This window comes from Pundamilia nyererei, unplaced genomic scaffold, assembly GCF_000239375.1.
Source record: "Pundamilia nyererei isolate P.nyererei 1_Seehausen unplaced genomic scaffold, PunNye1.0 scaffold00007, whole genome shotgun sequence".
Taxonomy (NCBI): domain Eukaryota; kingdom Metazoa; phylum Chordata; class Actinopteri; order Cichliformes; family Cichlidae; genus Pundamilia; species Pundamilia nyererei.
In genome coordinates, this window is record NW_005187408.1 from 4,040,150 (window position 1) to 4,059,491 (window position 19,342).

Below are 19,342 nucleotides of genomic sequence, written 5' to 3' on the forward strand. Positions count from 1 at the left end.
ACTATGCTATACTAAAATGCTAAAAAAGAAAAACAAACAAACTAGGAAGCATTCATACACACACTAACAGCCAAAAACCGATAACTAAACAATGGCTCCCGTAGGTGGCGCTCTAATTCATATCCAAAAATTGCGAGACATGAGGATTACTGTAACTACAAATAATCATATTATGACTCACCAGAGCAAATGTCATTTAAAAAAGTGGATTTTTGTTTTCAAAAGGCAATTGAATGATTTTCTTTTCTGACTAATTATAAAACTATGCTATCAAACCAAAATGGTGGTGTGGGCTAATCTTACTGATAACAACTGCGGTTAAAATATATATATTAAATTATATGACACCGACAAGTAACAGCCTCTTGTTGAAGCCAAAAGTGAAGTGAATTATACCCTGGGTAAGCTTTCCTCGTGCCTGCCACATTTGATACCAGCGAGCAGCGCTCGCGCACAGACGCATGCGGATATCTTGCCAATTCACTGGAACCTTCCGACTCCGCTGCCATGAAAACGTTTAGCTTTAATGACGGACAATGATAAGCATTTTTACGTGATTGAAACCCCCTCCCTATTTTCCAGCCAGCAAAAGAAAGAAAAAAAAGTTGACGGGCCAGCCGACTCTGGCGTTAATCTTTATGGACATGGATACTTGTTGCATGTGGTGACAGCGGCGGTACATAACAGCAAGGTAGGCAGCAGTCAAACCACTCGTTTCGCCTTTTGTCTTTGTTCTGTTGGCCATTTCTGCGCAGTTGTTCAGTATTTGTTTGACTTGTGTGGCGAATTTGACAGCGTGATATTGAGCCATTTCCAGAATGGGCGGGGACAGCGGGGTTACTTTCAGCGGGGCAGCCTCACAGTCCTCTGAATCACAGCGCTAGTCTAAGCTGCGGAAGGATCGGTGCTCAGTGAGAAATTAAAGCTCCCTAAACTGCGGCTTTTTCTTTTAGGGTGACTGTGAATCGGTTTGTTTATTTTAGTTACGTCATTGTAAACATTTTAATTGCAATTCAGTGTTTTGAAGTTTTCTTTGAATTTCTTTTATTTCAAGCGGTTTATCCTTCTGTAAAATTGACAATGCGTCAAAGAGTATGAACACTTGAACTTTTTTAATTGAATTTGTAAAAAAGCAGCACCAAGCCACATTTTGCAATAAAGAAGACCTATGCCTGCCCCTGCACTACACTGTGATTCATTACATGTGTTGACTCACCTCAATAACATATATAAAAACGTGTTTTTACACCCAGAAATGCAGTGATCTACGTACCAGTTGTGTAAGAGACATTTGTCAAAATATCATTTGCTCAAGTTGACAGGAGCTGTACCTGAGTTTCGCTCTCATCCATTCTGCCCCAGACTGCAGTCATTTTTCTGCTTAATTATTTCCCCCTTTTTTTAACCGTGCACCGCATTTGACAGTGATGGATAACAGGTTAAAAATGGACATTTTCTCCTCACTTAGTGCATGTTGGATTGGCTCAAGTATGCATGGTGTTCTTCCCTCAGACCAAAAGTCCTTGGAAAGATTGTGTTCCCCCTCTGTTTTCCCCATTCCTGTATGATACAGTTTGTCTTCATTTTCTCATGCTTCAGAGTTTTTGTGATGTATGGCTGAATCACATCAGCAAGACAGAAGTGTAGGTTATGTCAAAGTTATGCCATCACGATTCAAATTTTGCGCTGGTAGGCCCTCTGCTAGCCCTGCACTGCTAATTAAGCAGCTCTCTGGACCTACTGTGTAAAGGCGGTGGTTCCCTGATTCCCACCAATCAGTGTCATGCGTGCAGGCTCTTGATGTTCATAATCAAGCTGAATTTCTTCACCAGTATCCTGAATTTTAGATGTTTTGTTGTATTTTAGCCTTCAGTGCACAGACATGAGCATCCATTTATTTCCAAACTTGGTTTTATTTTATTTTTATGGTTAAACATTAAACATTGTTAAACAGCATTAACATCATTTATGATGTGGTAAAAATGTTTGAACCAATACACAGTTAAACACTCAATATTTAGTTGAAGAAAAGCAGCAAATCCTCACATATGAAAAAATAAAAAAGAAGTAGCATTTGGTATTTTTTGCTTCAAAATATCCTAAATAATTAAAACAATCAACCTGTTATCAAAATAGCTGCCATTCCTTTTGATTAATTGATTCATTGTTATAAGATTATTCTGTAATAGTCTTCTCATTCTGATTACGTCATTTGACAAAGCCACAGTTTAATGTTCCTTTCCGTGGACTGCCCTTCAGAAATATCATCTATTATAAGAGGGGTCTGGAACATGGTCAAAATCCACAACATTGTAAATGACATATTTATTGTGACTTGTGGTCAATACTTTTTATAGCTTTTTATATTTCATAGGGTGATCTCACATCCTCTGAATACCGTATTTTATGGACACATTTATTGAAATTGTGGAATATCTTGTTTTGTTTTGACCCAATTTCTTTTCTTTTCTGTTGTGTGTGTGTGTGTGTGTGTGTGTGTGTGTGTGTGTGTGTGTGTGTGTGTATCCTCAGTGGCCTGAGGTGGAACAGCTGCAACCCAAAGATCTGAGTTCAGAAATCCATCACTTTTTTAAAGTGTGGCTGTGCAGTAGAAATACTGCAATGTATCATGTCTGCAGCAATGAGGAGAACAATTTTCATTCACACATGTACTAGATTCCCTACTGTACTGTACATATGCTTCACGTTTTCTTTAAGACTTGACTTCAGAGGAAAGTTCTCCAGTCTGTTCTCCTTACTTTTGAAGTTACATGCTCCTCCTATTACTGGGGCCATGCAGTCTCCCCCATGGTGTCCTTGGACAGCTCTTTGAGTGCCTGAAAATGTTGCGGACCATTAATTCTGGATTGTCTTCATCTGTTTGCATAATTTTTCCTCCGTAACCGTTTTCCTCCCCCATTTTCACAGTCTGTGCTCTCAGGTTTATATTATTCTCTTTTACATATGTTTGAGGCTTCGGCAGATTTCAGTTTTATATCATTTTTTTTCAATACCACTGACAGTTGTTAAAGTTTTACATGAGTCTGTTTTATGGTATACAGCCTGTCAGCTGTGTACTGTACACAGTATGCTTTACAGCCTCTGTGCTGATGCTGACTGTTGAAACTCTTCACCTGCCAGCAGATAGGTTTACAGATATCTTCAACAATATTTTTTGTTCTTTTATTAAAAATTTCCAGAAACATGTAAAAGCATGAGTGCAACAGAGCTGTCAGTAAACAAGCAAAAAAAAAAGAAAAAAAAGTGGGTGTTCTCTTTAACTTTATATATTTTCTATTTTTTTCTGTTAGACTAATTTGCTGTCAGGCGGGAGGTTGTTTTTGCAACTCAGGCAGACTCCAGAAATTAATTTATCCAAATAACCAAGTCCTCCTGGGCCGTGGAGGTTGGGACACTGAAATGGCCCTGGTAGGCAAAGCCGTCTTTTGAAGTCTGGAATGTTTTGGCTGACTTAGAGCAGGCGACTGGAGTGGAGGGATCATTTTCACTGACCCATGGGATTTTTAACCATTTTCATATACCAAGAACAAAACAAAGTGAGGAAAAATGCCTGAACTGATTTGCATTGACTTTGCTATCAAAAACCAAGGGGAAAAAATTAAGTGAGACTGATTTAGCGGGGCAGTAGATTTTCCTTCTTTTTAAAAAAAAAAAGTAATTTCTGGACTATGCTGGCGATGGTGTATGTTACTTCATGGCTTAAAAAGTTTGACATATATTAAAAAAAAGAAAATGTAACTTAATGTGAGATGCCTGGTTGTCATGTTTCCATTCGTTCCATTCCTTTTCAAGACTACAGACTTTTTGCTGGTGGGATTGTTCTGTGATTTATTAAAAAAAACAAAAAACAGATCTAATAACAATCACCCTTATTAATGCATTGCATTAGTGCTAATTAGGTGGTCATTTGGACCGAGGGCAGAACAAACACAGGGCACATCCTAATAATCCAAACACTTTAATTGTAAATAAATGTTCTCATTAAGAGCATGCACTGGCAGTAATTTATTATATCCATTATATGAAATCAGCAAAATAGTCATGTTAATAAAATTAATTTCTGTTTTTATACTCTATCCTATTAAAGACTTTAATAACAGCACCTAAATGGTATGCTTTTATTTAACAAGCCCAAGAAAAGGGAAGTGCAGTAAACCAAGCGGCGTGGAGTAAAGGGGCACTTGAGTTTCCAGAGTAATAAATAATTCACAGGTCCTGTGTGATGAGCTGCTGAGGACAGAAATCCCTAATGACAGCTTTTTATAACCTATGACTCAGCTCCCCATTATGCTTCTGACATCCCTACATAGACCACATCCCCTCTGCTTGCCCAGTGCTCACTCTTCTCTCGCCCTCCGCTGCTTCGTCTACTGCACTGACTAAAAGGAGTTATATTACACACTACTATGTGCAGTCACTTAATGAAAGAAACTGAAATGGGAAAACATATAATTTTTTTAGAAGCTAAATGTATATTCATATAGCACATCCTAATGAAATTGTTAGCATTTAATTTATTTTACTTTATGTTGGAAACGTTTTTGTTTGTGTTTTGGGGTTTTTTGTTCTTTCCCATATGCGCTCGAGTCACTTGCTAACTTCTTGAAGTGTAATGTAACCGTATTAGTCAACTGGCCTAATTAAATCTGTATGTGTATATTTTAATCTTGTAACAGTTATTTGTTTGTGTTCACAGGAAGAGAGAAAAAAGTATCTTTGTTGAATCAATATCTGCCTGTCTTGCTAGCTTTTTACTGAAATAGTTTGTCAAAGGATTTTAGTAAAAACAGCAGTTTTACTTGGAAACGTGTCCAAATTCATGCGTGGTTATTCATTTCTTTCTTGTGCTTTGCTGCCTTAGGTGAATGCTGGAAGAACTAAGCTAAACTCAATACCCATTGCTACTGCTTTGTATGTGTGAGGTAAGAACCTGAATAATTGAGTTTCTCCAGCCCAACTTAGGTCTGTGACTTAAAGTGCTGCAGTGTGTGATTGGCATAATGGCACCATACCCCCCCAGGTAAGGTCAGTGCGAGCAACATCTGGCTCTATTGTGCATAATGCAGCTCCCAGTATGAAAGGCAAGGCCTCATATGGTCTTGGTTGATATCATTATTGTTATCATTTCCAAACTCCAGTTCTCACTAAGAATAGGTGGTTAATTTAGATGCAAAAAAAAAAAAAAAAAATCCAATTACTCAGACCTGCTTGCAGTTGTCCCCAGAGTTAGTGCATGGAAATAAATCTGGTGGCCTTGATTAAGTACCTGACAATAGAGTTAGCACAGTGCTAGTAGTTTATAGTAACACAGTGGACATGGGCAATTAAGCCCACCAAGTAATTTACAGTACTGCTTGCAGGTGGTGACCAGGTACGAGCTGGGGACCACCTCAGTAACAAATTAGATCATATAGGCAAGGAGAGTAGAGGCTCTGTAGGACTGCCAAATAAAGTAAAGCAATCAAAGATTTTAAAAAGCTTGGCACGTATTTCAAATTTGTTATGATTTTGGTTTCTTTTTTTAAAGGAACAACATAGGGCACTGGGGTTTTTTTGTCTGTGATTTTCTGGAGAATGAATGATCACTTTTATACGTTGTTGATCTTTTTACGTCAACGTGGACTGTTCTCCTCTCACTGCTGCCTATTAATTATGAAATACTGTAGACCTTTCCCATTTAATTTTACTGCTTCTTCCTGCTGAACTTGGTGTGAAAGGCTGCTGTTCTTAAATAGGTGTATAAAAGTAGGAGCGGAGCGTTTCCCGAGTACCAGCTCTCCCCACAGCATTATGTCATCAGAGTCAAAAAGGCACAGCTAAAGAAAAATAGCTTGTTTCACACATAATAGACACCTTAACACGTGGAGCAAATGGAGCGCGTACAGAGCTACTTTTCTTTCTGGTCACAGGACAGACAGTGGCCGCCTTGATAAGAAAAGCATGTTTGAATGCATCAAATTTAACACTGCAGAAAGACGTGAATTTTGGAAAAAATAATATAAATTTTTTTAAAAATGTAACTCTAGGTGAATTTGTTCAGTGATGCCTTTATCATTGTACTGTACTCTGTGTACTCTATGTAACAGTGTTGAAAACAGTGCCCTCTTCTGCCTGCTTGCCAGTGTCTGTGCTGTTTGTCCACAAACTGAATGACTTGCTGTATTCCACAGTGCTGAGATGCACTCTGTGTGGCACCTTATCTGTCATTTATCAACCTTTTGTAGAGGTAATGACTAGGCTGTTCAGCCTTGGAAAAACTTCGACTACGTTGAGCTCTACTGTCAGCATCCTGGCCTTAGTGCGGGGGGATTTCATCAAGGCCAACACAGTATGATGGCCCTGCTCCCTGTAAGTGTCCACTGCTGGGCTGGTTTCCTCAGTAAGGCCATTTCACTTAACAGTCCAGTTCCCCCATGGCCCCTCTTATACTTTAGGTGTTTCATAAAACCCTCATAGTTGTATTTTTGTAGTATTTTGTGTTGTATTTTCGCAGCAGGAATAAAGTAGTAATAAAAAAACTTAGCTGCTTTAAAAAAAACTGTAAGTGATTTGCCTCTATTTTTATTTATATCTTTTAAACCTTCATAAATACATGTACATGTTTATTGCCAGTCATACCAAGCACAGTGGTTGGTGAGTAGCTTTGAAGGATGGACCATCTATTTTCATTTATGACCAACACCCTGCAAATAGTCTTAACAGCTAATTGGCATAAACTCCAATGATGTGAGCAGAACCCCAGCACCAGCAGCTGTGTGTGGTCCACAAATGCTTGCACAGCTATTTTAGAACCCCAGTCCAAAAGAAATATACAGTGTGTTCATGCTTCGCTTGCAGTGCAACTCAGAACATTTCGCCTTTTCTCCAAGCAGAGAAGTCTTATTTCTGTAATCTTCTTTAATATTGATATTTAAAGCATTCATCATCCAAGTAAGCATCAGATATATTTTTTAATGTGCATGTTCTCTTTGTAAATAAAAAAAATATCCTGAATAGTCTTATAATAAAAATTGATACTTTTAATGGAACATTTCCAAAGGTATGGGTTTGTTGGATATGTTGCGGAGCTACTGAGCAATAATTAGCATTTTGGCTGCTGATGTTTAATCTCTTATTAGCCTTCAGGTGACATGAAACAGCATCGGCTTCATTCTAGCGTTTGCCATTCAGACGCAGGTTGAGTGACAGCCACAGAACAGCACGTCTCTTATGTAAACCTTCCCTCTACTGCCACGAAATTAGAGTGCCTGTTGCTACACACTGCTGCCTCCTGCTTCTGCACAAATGAGAAGTAAGCACTGTGGTTCAGAAGTTCACATTTTGGATGCATGCCGGAACTACTTAAAACCAGTGACGTTTTCAGGGAACAGGTGGTCCGGGTGACATAATTCTGGCTTACTGTTATGATCCCTAGAAATTAGGCCCTGATACGCTGCCAGAAGGGTTATTACGCTGTCATTTTCTATAAGTTTTAGTGTATCTGTCTTGTTATTAATGGAAAAATATATGAATGCAAAGATATTGATACAAAATACTTCTTTGCAACTGCTTATATGCTTAAAGATATTAAATATCGCTACAGATAATTTGCGTACATGTCAGACATTAACACCCATCTTTTACATGTCTCAAAGCTTGGCTAAGAAAGCTATTTATTCTCATCCACTGTTAACTACTGGCACATATGCGTTAGAGTGGAATGCCATTCAGAATGCAGAAAATATATTTAGTTCTTGCCAACAGACAGCAAAAGGCACCAGTGGGTCTAGCCCCTGTGTGAGAACAGTTATTTCTGTCACAGTATGGACTTTCAATTACTGTAATCCGCTCCTTAAAGAACATTGATATGATTGATAAGATATGAATTTCAGCACATATTGTAAGTCAGTGGTGTCTAAAATCATAATGTAATGATTTGCAAATCATTTAAACTCTAGTATATTTAATTCATAGAATAAAGGCTATGTGTCATATACTGAAACTGAGATTTTTTTAAAATACATGTGCTGTTGTTGCAGAACAGTGCATTTAGGTGCAGCCCTCGCCACTTTTATGCAGACATAGTGGGTGCAAGAGAGAGAAAGAATAAAAGAATAAGACACATCTCCCTGAGCTCGACAGGTGGGTTGCTGGGCCTGCATTTCAGAAAAACTTGGAAAAAAGGCATGTTTAACATTGTTTTGCATCGCTGCTTCTCTCAGCATTGTCTATTCTACATCTACGTGTTCAGGAGCTGTAGTTGCTGTAGTTTTGAAAGCTATAGCCTTTCTTCCTTCATACAGGATTCCAGCTGCTTTACATTTCAAAGGATCATTTTTTGTAGTTTTTTACTTCATCATCTGCCCGATGTTTTCTCTGGATTACACGTCTAATCTTCAGGCATGTCAATTTAGACTTAACCCAGACAATTTTACAATGGAACCATGCAAATTTAATATGCATTGAATGGGTTTGGCAGTGTCTTGCTAAAATGCGCAAGGTCTTGCAAAAAACATTGCCTGGTTGACACTAAACCACTCTTTATTGCTTTAATGGTGCCTTCACAGATATGTGGTTACCCACGTGCACTAAGCACTACCATATTATCACAGTTACTTTGCATTTATTACAAAACAGATGTTCCCTGTTTGTTTTGTCTCAGTCCATCTTAAAGAAGCTCAGACCCACAGAATGCAGCAACATTTCTTGATTTTATTTCTGTGTTTCTTTTTTAATTTGCCTCACACAGTTTTAACTTGGAATGAACTGTGTTCACTGGCAATGTTTTTAGTTATGACATTTATCACCGGTTGGAATTTTTATGTTCTGTTTTTGATTTTTATTTATTTATTTTTTATTAAATAGAGGATTTAGATAATTTAATTTGGTAGTGTTTATTTATTTTCGGATGCAAGGTTGGCAAACTTTTATTTTTACATGATGGTTATCCGTTACACTGGCTTCTTGGGTGTTAGTCTAGGATATTGTGGAGTGAATATTTTGGGACATTAGAGCGTATTGTACCCTTTGGCTTTGTTGCTATCTGCATGCCTGCTTTTGGTTTGATACAAAACGACTGCATTAGAGAGATTTTAACAGTCTGACAGATCTAAGTTATTATTTTGAGTTTCTGTAAGCCCATTAATAGGTAGGCACTTATGGACGGTGGAAATACCCCACAGCTGCAGTCTGGCTGTTGCTCCATATGTTTCCCCCAGAAGAGCCTCAAACTTCAGTGTTGCACAGACATGTGTCCAGCAAACAGTAATACAAAGAGAAACAGATGTCTTGTTTTTAGTCACAATCAAATTAATAGAAAACATAGTTAGAAATCAGCTAGTATTTTCCATGCAGATGTGTAGTAATCCTTAATGTTTAATTTATTATTGATATGCATGTTTACATGTAACTCCATGGTGTTACATGTAAACATTTTATTTCAGGACACACTGTGAGGTCTGATAATTGGAGGTTTTATCTAAAACCAAGTCTACCAACAAAGTCAGGTGATTCAACAAGGGTTAAATGAGAACAACGCCCTGATAAGTGAATTACTTTCCTGGTATGAACACACAACAGTATTGTCCAAAAGCCCTCTGTTTATATTAGGAAACTATTGACCAGCTCAGCCAAACACTACCTATCCTGTTTAATTGGTAAGTAATTCCTGCAAAGTTGTCTTATACAAACAGTACAGAGCAGTGTGAATGGTTGCTGAGTGGTAAAGTGCTGCCTTCGTTAGAAAGGCAAATAACTGTTGGGTTGAGTTGTGTAAATATTTTAGAACCGAGCTGCACGACTGACTATTGCCCATCAGTGCAGTTGTGTATGTAACACCAAGCCCTATGGCCACTCATGTATAAAAATACTGTTTTATGGATGATTAAGCATGTTAAAGACAACACTGCTGTGTAATACTACAAAATACACTGTTTTTCCTTATGAAATTTTCCAGAGTTGCCTATTGTAACCAGTTTGTAAACCTTTTTGATCAGGGAAATAATAAAAACAATTTTGTTTTTGTCCAGGTTTTCACAGGCTCATTAATAAGTATTTTCAAGCGTAACCTGATTAATGTACCTCATTAATGCCCAAATGACTGCAAAGTGATGATTCATTCATTTGCTAATTGTTTGTTTAATTAATTCTCATGTTAGCTTTAAGCACGAGATAACTCTGATATTAAAAAGCAAATTTATGCCTTCCTTGTACAGACCTTTAAGACCACTTTGCAATCATCTGGATATTAATAGTAGTAGGAAACAACGTCCTTGCTGCAAGTCAGACTGAATATTGGATTAACTTTATTATGATTAAGAAAACAATCTTGCATGATGGCAAATGAAAAAAGCTTAAAATAAACATGCAGCTAATAGCTGACATTACCACCATGGAGCCATTTATTTAATAAACTGTAATGAATAACCTGAGCAGACACTTCATTGGTGTCCGTGGTTCTGCATTATTGAAGTAATTCACTAACGATAATCCATATGCAAATGAGGATTATATAAATGAAAACGTAGATATGCTGTATTTGTTTCTCAGAGCAGATAACTGTGTCCTCATCTCTGAAAAATAATCCATGAGGTTTGACTAAAATAATCAAAAATAAGTTCTTTGGTCATTACTCTGATTTGCTACCATGAGTGAACAATACCTTTACCTTCTTTCAGTACTCAAACTTTTTAAATGTCCTAGAGGAGTTCTTGTTCGAGTCCCAAACCTACTGAGATCTCTAATGAAGGCTTTACCTTCCAGGCAAGCATATTTCTCCAAATGACAGTAATTTACATATGATGTATTTAGAGAAGGAGAGGGCAGGCTAATTCCATTTGGAGAGTTTCCTTTGTTTTAGGAGTCATTAGCAGCTAGCTCAAATCTAATTTTTACAATTTCATCAGGCCATCTTGGAAAGCCTCTGTGAGCTCATCAGAGAGGAGCATTTATTGCTAAGTGTTCTCTATTGCATTAGCACACAATAAAGCGGCCAGGGACTGCTACAGACGTTTATGGGGAATCCAGTTAACACTCTGGCAATTCGTTTTTTATTGGGACACAATCAATTTTTATTCATTTTAAAGCCAGAATGCTTTCTTTCATTGTGTGCCTACCCCAGCTTATTATCCCCTAAACTAATTACTCAGTTGTTTTCACAAAATGCTAATATTTATGTTAAAGATTTCCTCTTTTAAATTCAGACATGGCGTGCATATACATGCACTTCCCGCTAAGCTTTAAGCATAGTAATTGCATTCATTTAATTTGTGTAAGTCCTATTTTAAAGTATTACAGTATTAATCATTGAATCTGGCCCCTGGGTCAAATCTGGCACTCGGAGTCATTTGGTCCATCTTGGAATTTGAATTTTACCATTTTTAAACTGCTACAAAACTTGTACTAGCAGAAATGTGTGCATGTAGTGGACATACCAGGGGGGTTGAAACACGTTTTGCCAATATTCCATATTCCATAATTATTATTCAACCAGAAGGAATTTCAGTTTATTTGCTAGGAAGACACTCTGCCCTGGCTTTGGCAAAAGCAAAATAAAATCATATTTTCACCACTCCTTACTAAAACTTAGCCGGCATTATTTTGCCAAACTCTGAGTGACTCTGTATGGTTTCTTTTAAAGGGACTCTTTAGCTTTTTCAGTGCCCAATGTGATCTCTGCATAATTAGAAACCAAGCTGTACTTTTTAAGAGTTGCTATTTCTATCCTAGATTTATGTTGATTTTCCACCATGACTTCAAATGGTATCCTTAATCACAGACAAGTCAAGCCCTATCAGATAGACATGAATGTGACTCTACCATACATATTTATGCAGTACATTATATTTAAAATTAAAGGTACTATTTGCTTTACTGGTTGTTGGGTTGCTGTTTGTGGTGTGAGCTAGATGAGTACGTCATCATTGATAATGTTTTGTGATCAGTGCAGTATAATAATTAGATGCCTGAGTGTTCCAGAAGTCGAGACGAGCATGGACCCCTCTTCCTCTGCAGTAGTCTTTTCTCTTGTTTACCAAGACCATCTTTAAAGGCTCCCATTTGATGCTGATATTGTTTGTATCAGGTGTATATCTTGCACCTTTCAACTTTTTGTACCGAAGCAATCTTACCTCGTCGTCCTTGATCCACCACTGCTTTCCCATCAGTAAAATGCACAGACACAACTAGAGAATATCCATAGCTGCTATTAATGTGTATGTGTTTGCAACTGTTTTACTTTCTATGTGTGTGCACGGATATTCTTTTCTTTCAGTTTTGGGATTTGTTCTGCAGTGGCCTCTGGAATGCTTTCAACACATTGATGAGATGACAAGTTATCATTGATCTGTCCTTACTTAGTGGGATCTATTAAATAATGTATGGGCTCCCGTGCATTACCAGGACAATCTCCTGTCCTCGACCCATTAGAGGAGTAGGGCATGGGGCCCTAGTGGCTCAGGGCCCTCAGAGGTCCTTGGGCTTTCATTTAATTAAATTATCCTATAATGAAAACTCCCATAAGGAGATTAATTTTAATTATTTATCAGCGGCCGATTTGAGGGAGAGGCTGCATTAATAATGCATGAAAGGGCTAAACATTTTTCAATTCATCACCTTTTCCTTTTGTTAAAGGTGCAATTTATTAAGTGCTCTGCAGCTGCTAGAGATATTGGTGGTGGAGATGTGGACAGCCAGTCCCAGAGGTCAGTCAAAGGGGCTGCTCAAGTGCTCAAATGTCATTTGATAATGTTCATATTTATTAGTCAATTAATATCCCTAAAATTCTTCTGTAGTATTAAGTACTGTACTAGTGTCTTTGCATGCATTTGTGCGTGTTTTGAAAGATTTATCCACACTGTGAAAAAGAAAGTAACACTTTTCCTTTCCTCAAATATACAGTAATGTTTTCCTCTGTTTCTCAAAGCTTGATGGATTTTATATTAATACCTAAGGCAAGGAAGTAATCAAAATTATGCCGGTAGTTCTCTGTTGATGTTTGTATATCTCCATCAGATTGGCATGTTGATTCCCCTTGTGTGAGCACATTAGAACGCTTTGGTGTCTGGCCAACAGAATAGGGGAAGATTGTCGACTGTCGCACTGTGTGAAACTGTAATTAGCTGGCTTGGTAATGTACTTATTTGGGTCCCCCGGCTGCAGAGATAGCAGCACAGTTGAGAGCTGTAAGATGATACATTGCTGAAAACAGCTGCCTTTTTGTGTTATAAATGAACAAAATCCACATTTTGCTAAGTTTTGTATCACGGGAACATACAGGCAGACAAAGTGGCAGAAGTGGCTCAAGGCAGGAGACAAGAATGTCATTGGGATGGTGAGCGGGGTGCATTTATCAGCCTTCATCAATAGTTAATAAATAATTCAGGCAGAGTCTGGGGCTTCTTTAGGGCAGGGTTTCAGCTAGCTTGTAATTTTGTAAATTGCATAGTCATCATGCAATGGATGGGCCAGGCTCCTCTGAGAGCTACAGCTGTGAATCTAGAGCTGTATTTATACATGCACTGCAGCCCCAAATCTTTCCAGAATCACAGAGCTGTATGTCAAAATGCTAATGTCCAAATCTTATAGAGTATGTGCTTCAGGTAACTGTCCATGTCTGCCCAGATACAACCTAAACCACATGGAGTAATTTCATTGGGAAGAATGCAAATAATGAGGGATATCTTCCATTGTTTGCAACATGTGAGAAAGTGCAAATTTGGATGATGTGTAGATTAGATTCTCCTGAAATGGTCCAGAGTTCATGCCTTTTGAAGATGCAAGAGAAAGATAGTGTTAACCAACTTTGTGTCAAAAATACCTACATTTTAAAGGTTTTGTTGCCCTCAGTATATCTAAACTAGAATGAATTTCTAGACGTAACTATAGATAAAAGTTTGACACTCAGTACTTTGGGTTGAAATTTTCCCAAAGCAGATCCACAGTTTGCCACATAAGCTTGGCTACAGCATGAACAATTTAAATCAATATTCAGAAAGTTGCTTTTTGTTAAATCATTCTCCCATCTTTAGACAAACTTCCACCAGATACTTGCACCAGCTCGCACCAGAATAAACAGGCATTTCTTCCCACTGTGAGTTGTTCAAATTGTCTTAGCCCAGGTGCGGCTTTAACAGAACAGTCCATGCCCATTGAATGACCAAAGCCTTCAATTACTCAAAGTCAGCCTTCTGATACTCCTCCTTCAACAAAATAGGCCTTCTAATTGCCCCGACAGGTATTACCAGTTCTGCAACCAATAGCACACTGTTCTTCCACATTGTTTCCTAGGCAACTGGAAGATTTGTGACCTATAAAAAGTTGCTACTCCTGTAACTGATCCGAGCCTTTGCGGTTGTTTGTTTCCATGGTAGGCTGCTGAGCTATTTATATGTCTGTTTAGTTGGTAGTAGTAGGCAGAGAAAGTTTTGCTAGCAGTTTTATTCATTTATTTATTTTAGGCAAAGTTTATGTTGGTGTTGATAGTCTGAGAGTTGACATGTGTTTAAGAACAAAAAAACACCTGGGGCTTCAGCAACTGAGTCACAAAGTTGAGAGGAAGAAGGCTTAACACTCTCATCCCGGTTTTCCCTCTGTCTGCTCCTTATAACAAATAGTGTTTATTTTGGAGTCAGAGGCAAAGTCCCGGTCGGCCAGAATTTCTTTGTTGTGGCTTTGTTAGCAAAGACATGCAGATCTGCTGGTATTGATGAATCATGTGTTCATCATCAGAGGTTACTAGCAGTTCATCACACTTTCCCCTTGTGATGTTTGACTATCAAAAGGTTTATCAGGGATTCCTCATTATTAAAGTGATAATTTATCTCTGATTCACAGGTTTGAAAAGGTATATTATTTTTCAAAGGTGCCATGTACAGAGTTCAAGAAGAGATCTCCCTGAAGGTATTTGGCAGCTGTAGCAAGCTGAACTCCAGTTTTACTCTTGTCTCTTTCACTCCCTTTACACACAGCATGCAAAAAACACTATAATATCACTTGTTAGAGAAGTGAACCACCATTTTTCTTAGTTTTGTTTCAACTCACAGAGACATTTACACAGATCAGCCACGAAATGTACTGTCCCAGACATTTGTGCAGACCACCATGCACCTATGGCAGCAGGCTCCCTCTGTGCTACAGTACGCCCAGCATATCTGTTCAAAGACAACTCAAAGAGTACAAACGAGAGCTGAAGCTTCAAACTCTACTGATCTCGTTCTGTTCAAACATTGTTTCGGAACAAGCATGATCCACCAAGGCCCCCCCCCACCTCCACTTTTCTCCCACTGCAGCTCACAGTACCCAAAAGATTTGGTGCCAGTGTCCTTGTGTCAGACACAACAATACAATTGCAGAGGTCCTTTGTTTATGTCCGCTACGGGTCAAAGAACTTTTGATGGCACGAAGGAGACCTAAACAATAGTAGACAAGTCCTGTTAATCCTGTGGCTGTGAATATTGTCCAGTTGTTTGCTTTATATGCATGTTGTTGCAAATTTTTTTATGCCTGTGACAGCATTTCTTTTTTTTAAATCAGTTCATCATCTGTAGCATTGCCATTTAGATTACATATATGCAATGCAAAAATAAGACTGCTACTTGGTCACTTATTTTGAGATCTCATAAGAGTGGGAGGATATTTGTTAGATGGATGTTTACACCAGGTGAATTATCAATAGGAATTCATGTAGGTTATAGTCTCAATACATTAATTCAACTAACAATCAACTACTGCCATCTTTAAAGCCTTTTACACTGCGTTAATCTGACCTGCCAAAACATTTCCAGGTACTGCACACTTTTAAATGCCATTCTTTTGGTTACATGTCTGCCGTAGCTGGTTTGTTGCTTTACGATTTAAATCCAGCTGTTACTTCACAGTCTGAGTCATTTGCATAAGAGAAAACTTGGCACAGGCAAACAGGCAGACACCAAATCTATTCTTTTCTGCAAGAAGTATCTTTTTACCCTTACCTTCTGCCTGCAACAATGTATTTTTTTTAAATTAAAGACTGGCAATAGGATTGCAGTGTTACTGTACTTAAGTTGATACTAAAATACACAGAAATACTGCACACTAACACGAGCCATATTGACAGAGAAAAGCGTAAATTCTGAGATTGTTTTTCTTTAAATCAGTTATACCAAAAAGAAAAAAGAAAAAAAAAAGAGAGACAGAGAACATATTTTCTCACAAGCACAAAGGGAGAGTGTTCTGAGTGGAGTGCATTGCAAATTCCATTTCCTCATAAGGGAAGTCACCTTTTAGAGGGGCCACTGCTGCTCTGAACACATCAAGAGGAAACAAACATGGCATATCATTGACTTTTAATGATTTCATTCACAGTGTCTGTAGAAAATGCACTGCATCTCAACTCTTTACTGACTTTTCAGTAAATTATGTATTCGTTGATTCCTCTTGGTTTAAACTGTTAGCGCTTCTCCTGGCGGTGCCATCTTTGTTTTTTCATATGTGAAGTAACTTAGACAGCTCTTCCTGTCTACTGGATATTGATAGTGCAGCAGTAGTACTCTAAGAAAAACAATAAATGAAAGGCTGTCTCCCTTACTCGTGATGGCTGCAGCAACAAGTACCAGGCACATGCACAGAAGTCACCTAGAAGTACTTTGAGGGGATATATTAGTAGAAGAGTCAGTGCTCCTCCTGCATTGTCTGAAACTACAATTAATGCATTGCTTATTTTGAAAATCTGGAAATATTTCACTAGCTAGCTGCTGTTTGTTAACTGTATTCACAACTTTATTGTGGAGCTCAGTGTGTTTCTTGCTCCTGTATAAAATAAATGAATAATCTACGCATCAGCCGGCCGACGTGCAGAGTATGCAGATAAACCCAGCTGTTAAATGTGTCGAGGAGTTAAAAATTACTGAAAGCTGGTGTCCAGTGGCGGTGCTCATTCATCACTGGAAATACCCAAGCTATGTTTGCGTGCACTTGTTTCTTTGAGAACAAATGTGGATGTAGGCTAAATATAAGTTATTGTCCGGTCTGTGCTATTTCTGTTTATTTAGGACAAATAGCTGATTGATAATGCCCCTGGCTTAAATCCTCATCTGTGCTCTTGTATCATCCCTTGGCAAATATGGCACTGCAACTTGAATGTGGAAGCATTTTCTGTTAGTAAGACAAACCGCTGGCTTGCACAGCAGTGCCTCTTTTGTAACTGTATTTAGTCACTGAGGAGAATGGCACAGACCCAATCCAAGTGTCTTTCATCTGGCCAATTCAAACAGACGTTTGACCCCAGACATTTGCCTAATGTGTTTTTGTTATGTGGACTCCTGGCTTCACAAATGTCACAGTGGTTGGACTAGTGGGGGTTTGGTAAGTGAGTCAGAGAGGAGGACAGAGTTTGCCTGGAGGGGTGGGTTTGAGAGGCAGCAGTTATGTCTATAATGTCTGCATTTTGCACTCTAACCAATTGGGAGTTGGTTGGTGGTGAACATAAGTTCCACTGATGACCTGCCCCCCTCGCCTCCTTGCGGGCCAGACCCACTGCAAGCCTGTTGATCAGTGGCCTGGCCTCTAGTGCTTTGCTGACCTGGGCAGCTGGGGAAGAGACGGGGAGTGCCACATTTCTGGCCGCCTGGGTTGCACAAGTCAGAAGTCTGTCCGAGACAGTTGGGGCAACCCTGACAAATGCTGCCATTAAAGGGGTGGTGAAAATTTATTACCAAACATATTGGTATTTTAGGGTGCAGCTAATTTAGATTTAGTAGTGTTGCTGTGAGGCTGTATAGTTAAACCAGAATGCTAGAGAAATTCTAAAGTCTTACTCTTCATTATCACAACAGTTATTAATATCTGCTAAACCTACTGAGGAAGAACGCTCTTTACACTCAGATTTGTTTCTGTGCTTGATTGCAAATTTTAAAATGATGTGACAGCTATAAGCAGATCCCACAATTTGTTATATCAAGTGAAAATGTGCTTTTGTGTGCACTGCCAAAGAATTGCTGCTGAATGACAAAAATGTGCCACTTCAATATGTTTTGATTCCTTTTTCTGATTGTTATTGCATTTGCGGGGAAGGCATCTGAAAGCAGTTATCCACTGTGTAACTTTTTTACATTAAATTATGAAACTTTTTTGGGTTTTGGTAAAAGCTGATGGCGATTGAGAGCCTTCTATTTTAAGTCGATTTCAGACTACTGAGGCTTGGCAAAATTATATCGATAAAAAAGACAAGCGACTGCAGAGGGTGAAATTGTTTTTCCCTGCTTTCATAATGGAGCCGTTTATGAGTAACATGAGCACAATAAAGAAACAAATACAAAAATAGCCATTTCATCATTTTTAAAAAATTATATTTCAATGCTATTATGAAGGGTTGTTAGGGTATAAACAGCTTAGATAAAGTGTACCTATTTCGTGGTTAATAATTTCTCCGTAAAGCCATGCAAGATCAATTTTCAATGCAAACTTTGTTTCTAATATGGACAGCAACATATAGATCACATTCATGACTAGAATCAGCAGTTTAGAATATATCCGTCTCTAAAATTTTATAGCCTTATATTTCAGTGTTTTTAGCTTTAGAGATTGTGATAAGAGCAAACTATAGATCATACTGTCATAGCATACCATTGGGTTGCACGAGCATTAAAGCTGGAGAACATGTTGATGTTCCTACTCATCAGTTCGTAATTACATAAGTTCCCAGTATTCATAGGTTGGACTATACTCTTCTTTAATCTAGTTTTTGTTCTTGTACAGACATCTATAAAATGTTTCACTGAATTTTGCAAAATATGTCCACCGAAAGATGAAAACAACATCAATTACACAAATAGGTATGGTAAAGCTTTTTCTTGCATGTTCAGATATGTTAATGTCAGCTGCAAAATGTGTGTCTATATTTGCAAGGAAAGTTAGGTCATTGTTAAGCCAAATTCCAAGAGAGATAAATCAAAAATCCACATTTCACTTACTTATTAGAACAAATGTTCTATTAAAGATTCTTTTATCTTTCAGCAGGACGTATATTATGTATGTAATGCCCACAGTGATAGCTTACTTCCAGCCCTAGCAATGTCTTATTCTGAGTAATAGGTCTCTGAAGTGTGCTTGTTTGGCTTTTTTGGGGCCATTGGAGACCAATAAAGTATCTGTCTGAGGATTTTCAGGGTTCCTTATAGACTTTCCCCAGGTGTGCTTCACTGGTCATAAACTACACTTGTCTCTTATGGCGTATTCATGGACAAATGTGTCCATGGAGAGTTTTTAACTACATGCCAGTTAGCAAGCACCGGGGCAACTACAAAATATAGTAACTGCTTTTGTAAATTCTTAAATCTGAATAAGATTGAGTTAAGTATATATATAT

At 38.2% G+C, this 19,342-nt stretch overlaps 1 protein-coding gene across 1 annotated transcript in view; it reads left to right on the forward strand.

Moving 5' to 3' along the window:
• Positions 1-447: 447 nt before the first annotated feature.
• The window catches only part of eya1 (EYA transcriptional coactivator and phosphatase 1), a 64,610-nt gene continuing 45,715 nt past the window's right edge, over positions 448-19,342 (forward strand). Inside the window, exon 1 of the mRNA XM_005722574.1 lies at positions 448-691. The gene's annotated coding sequence lies outside the window, so the exon portion shown is untranslated. The remainder of the gene's footprint in view (positions 692-19,342) is intronic.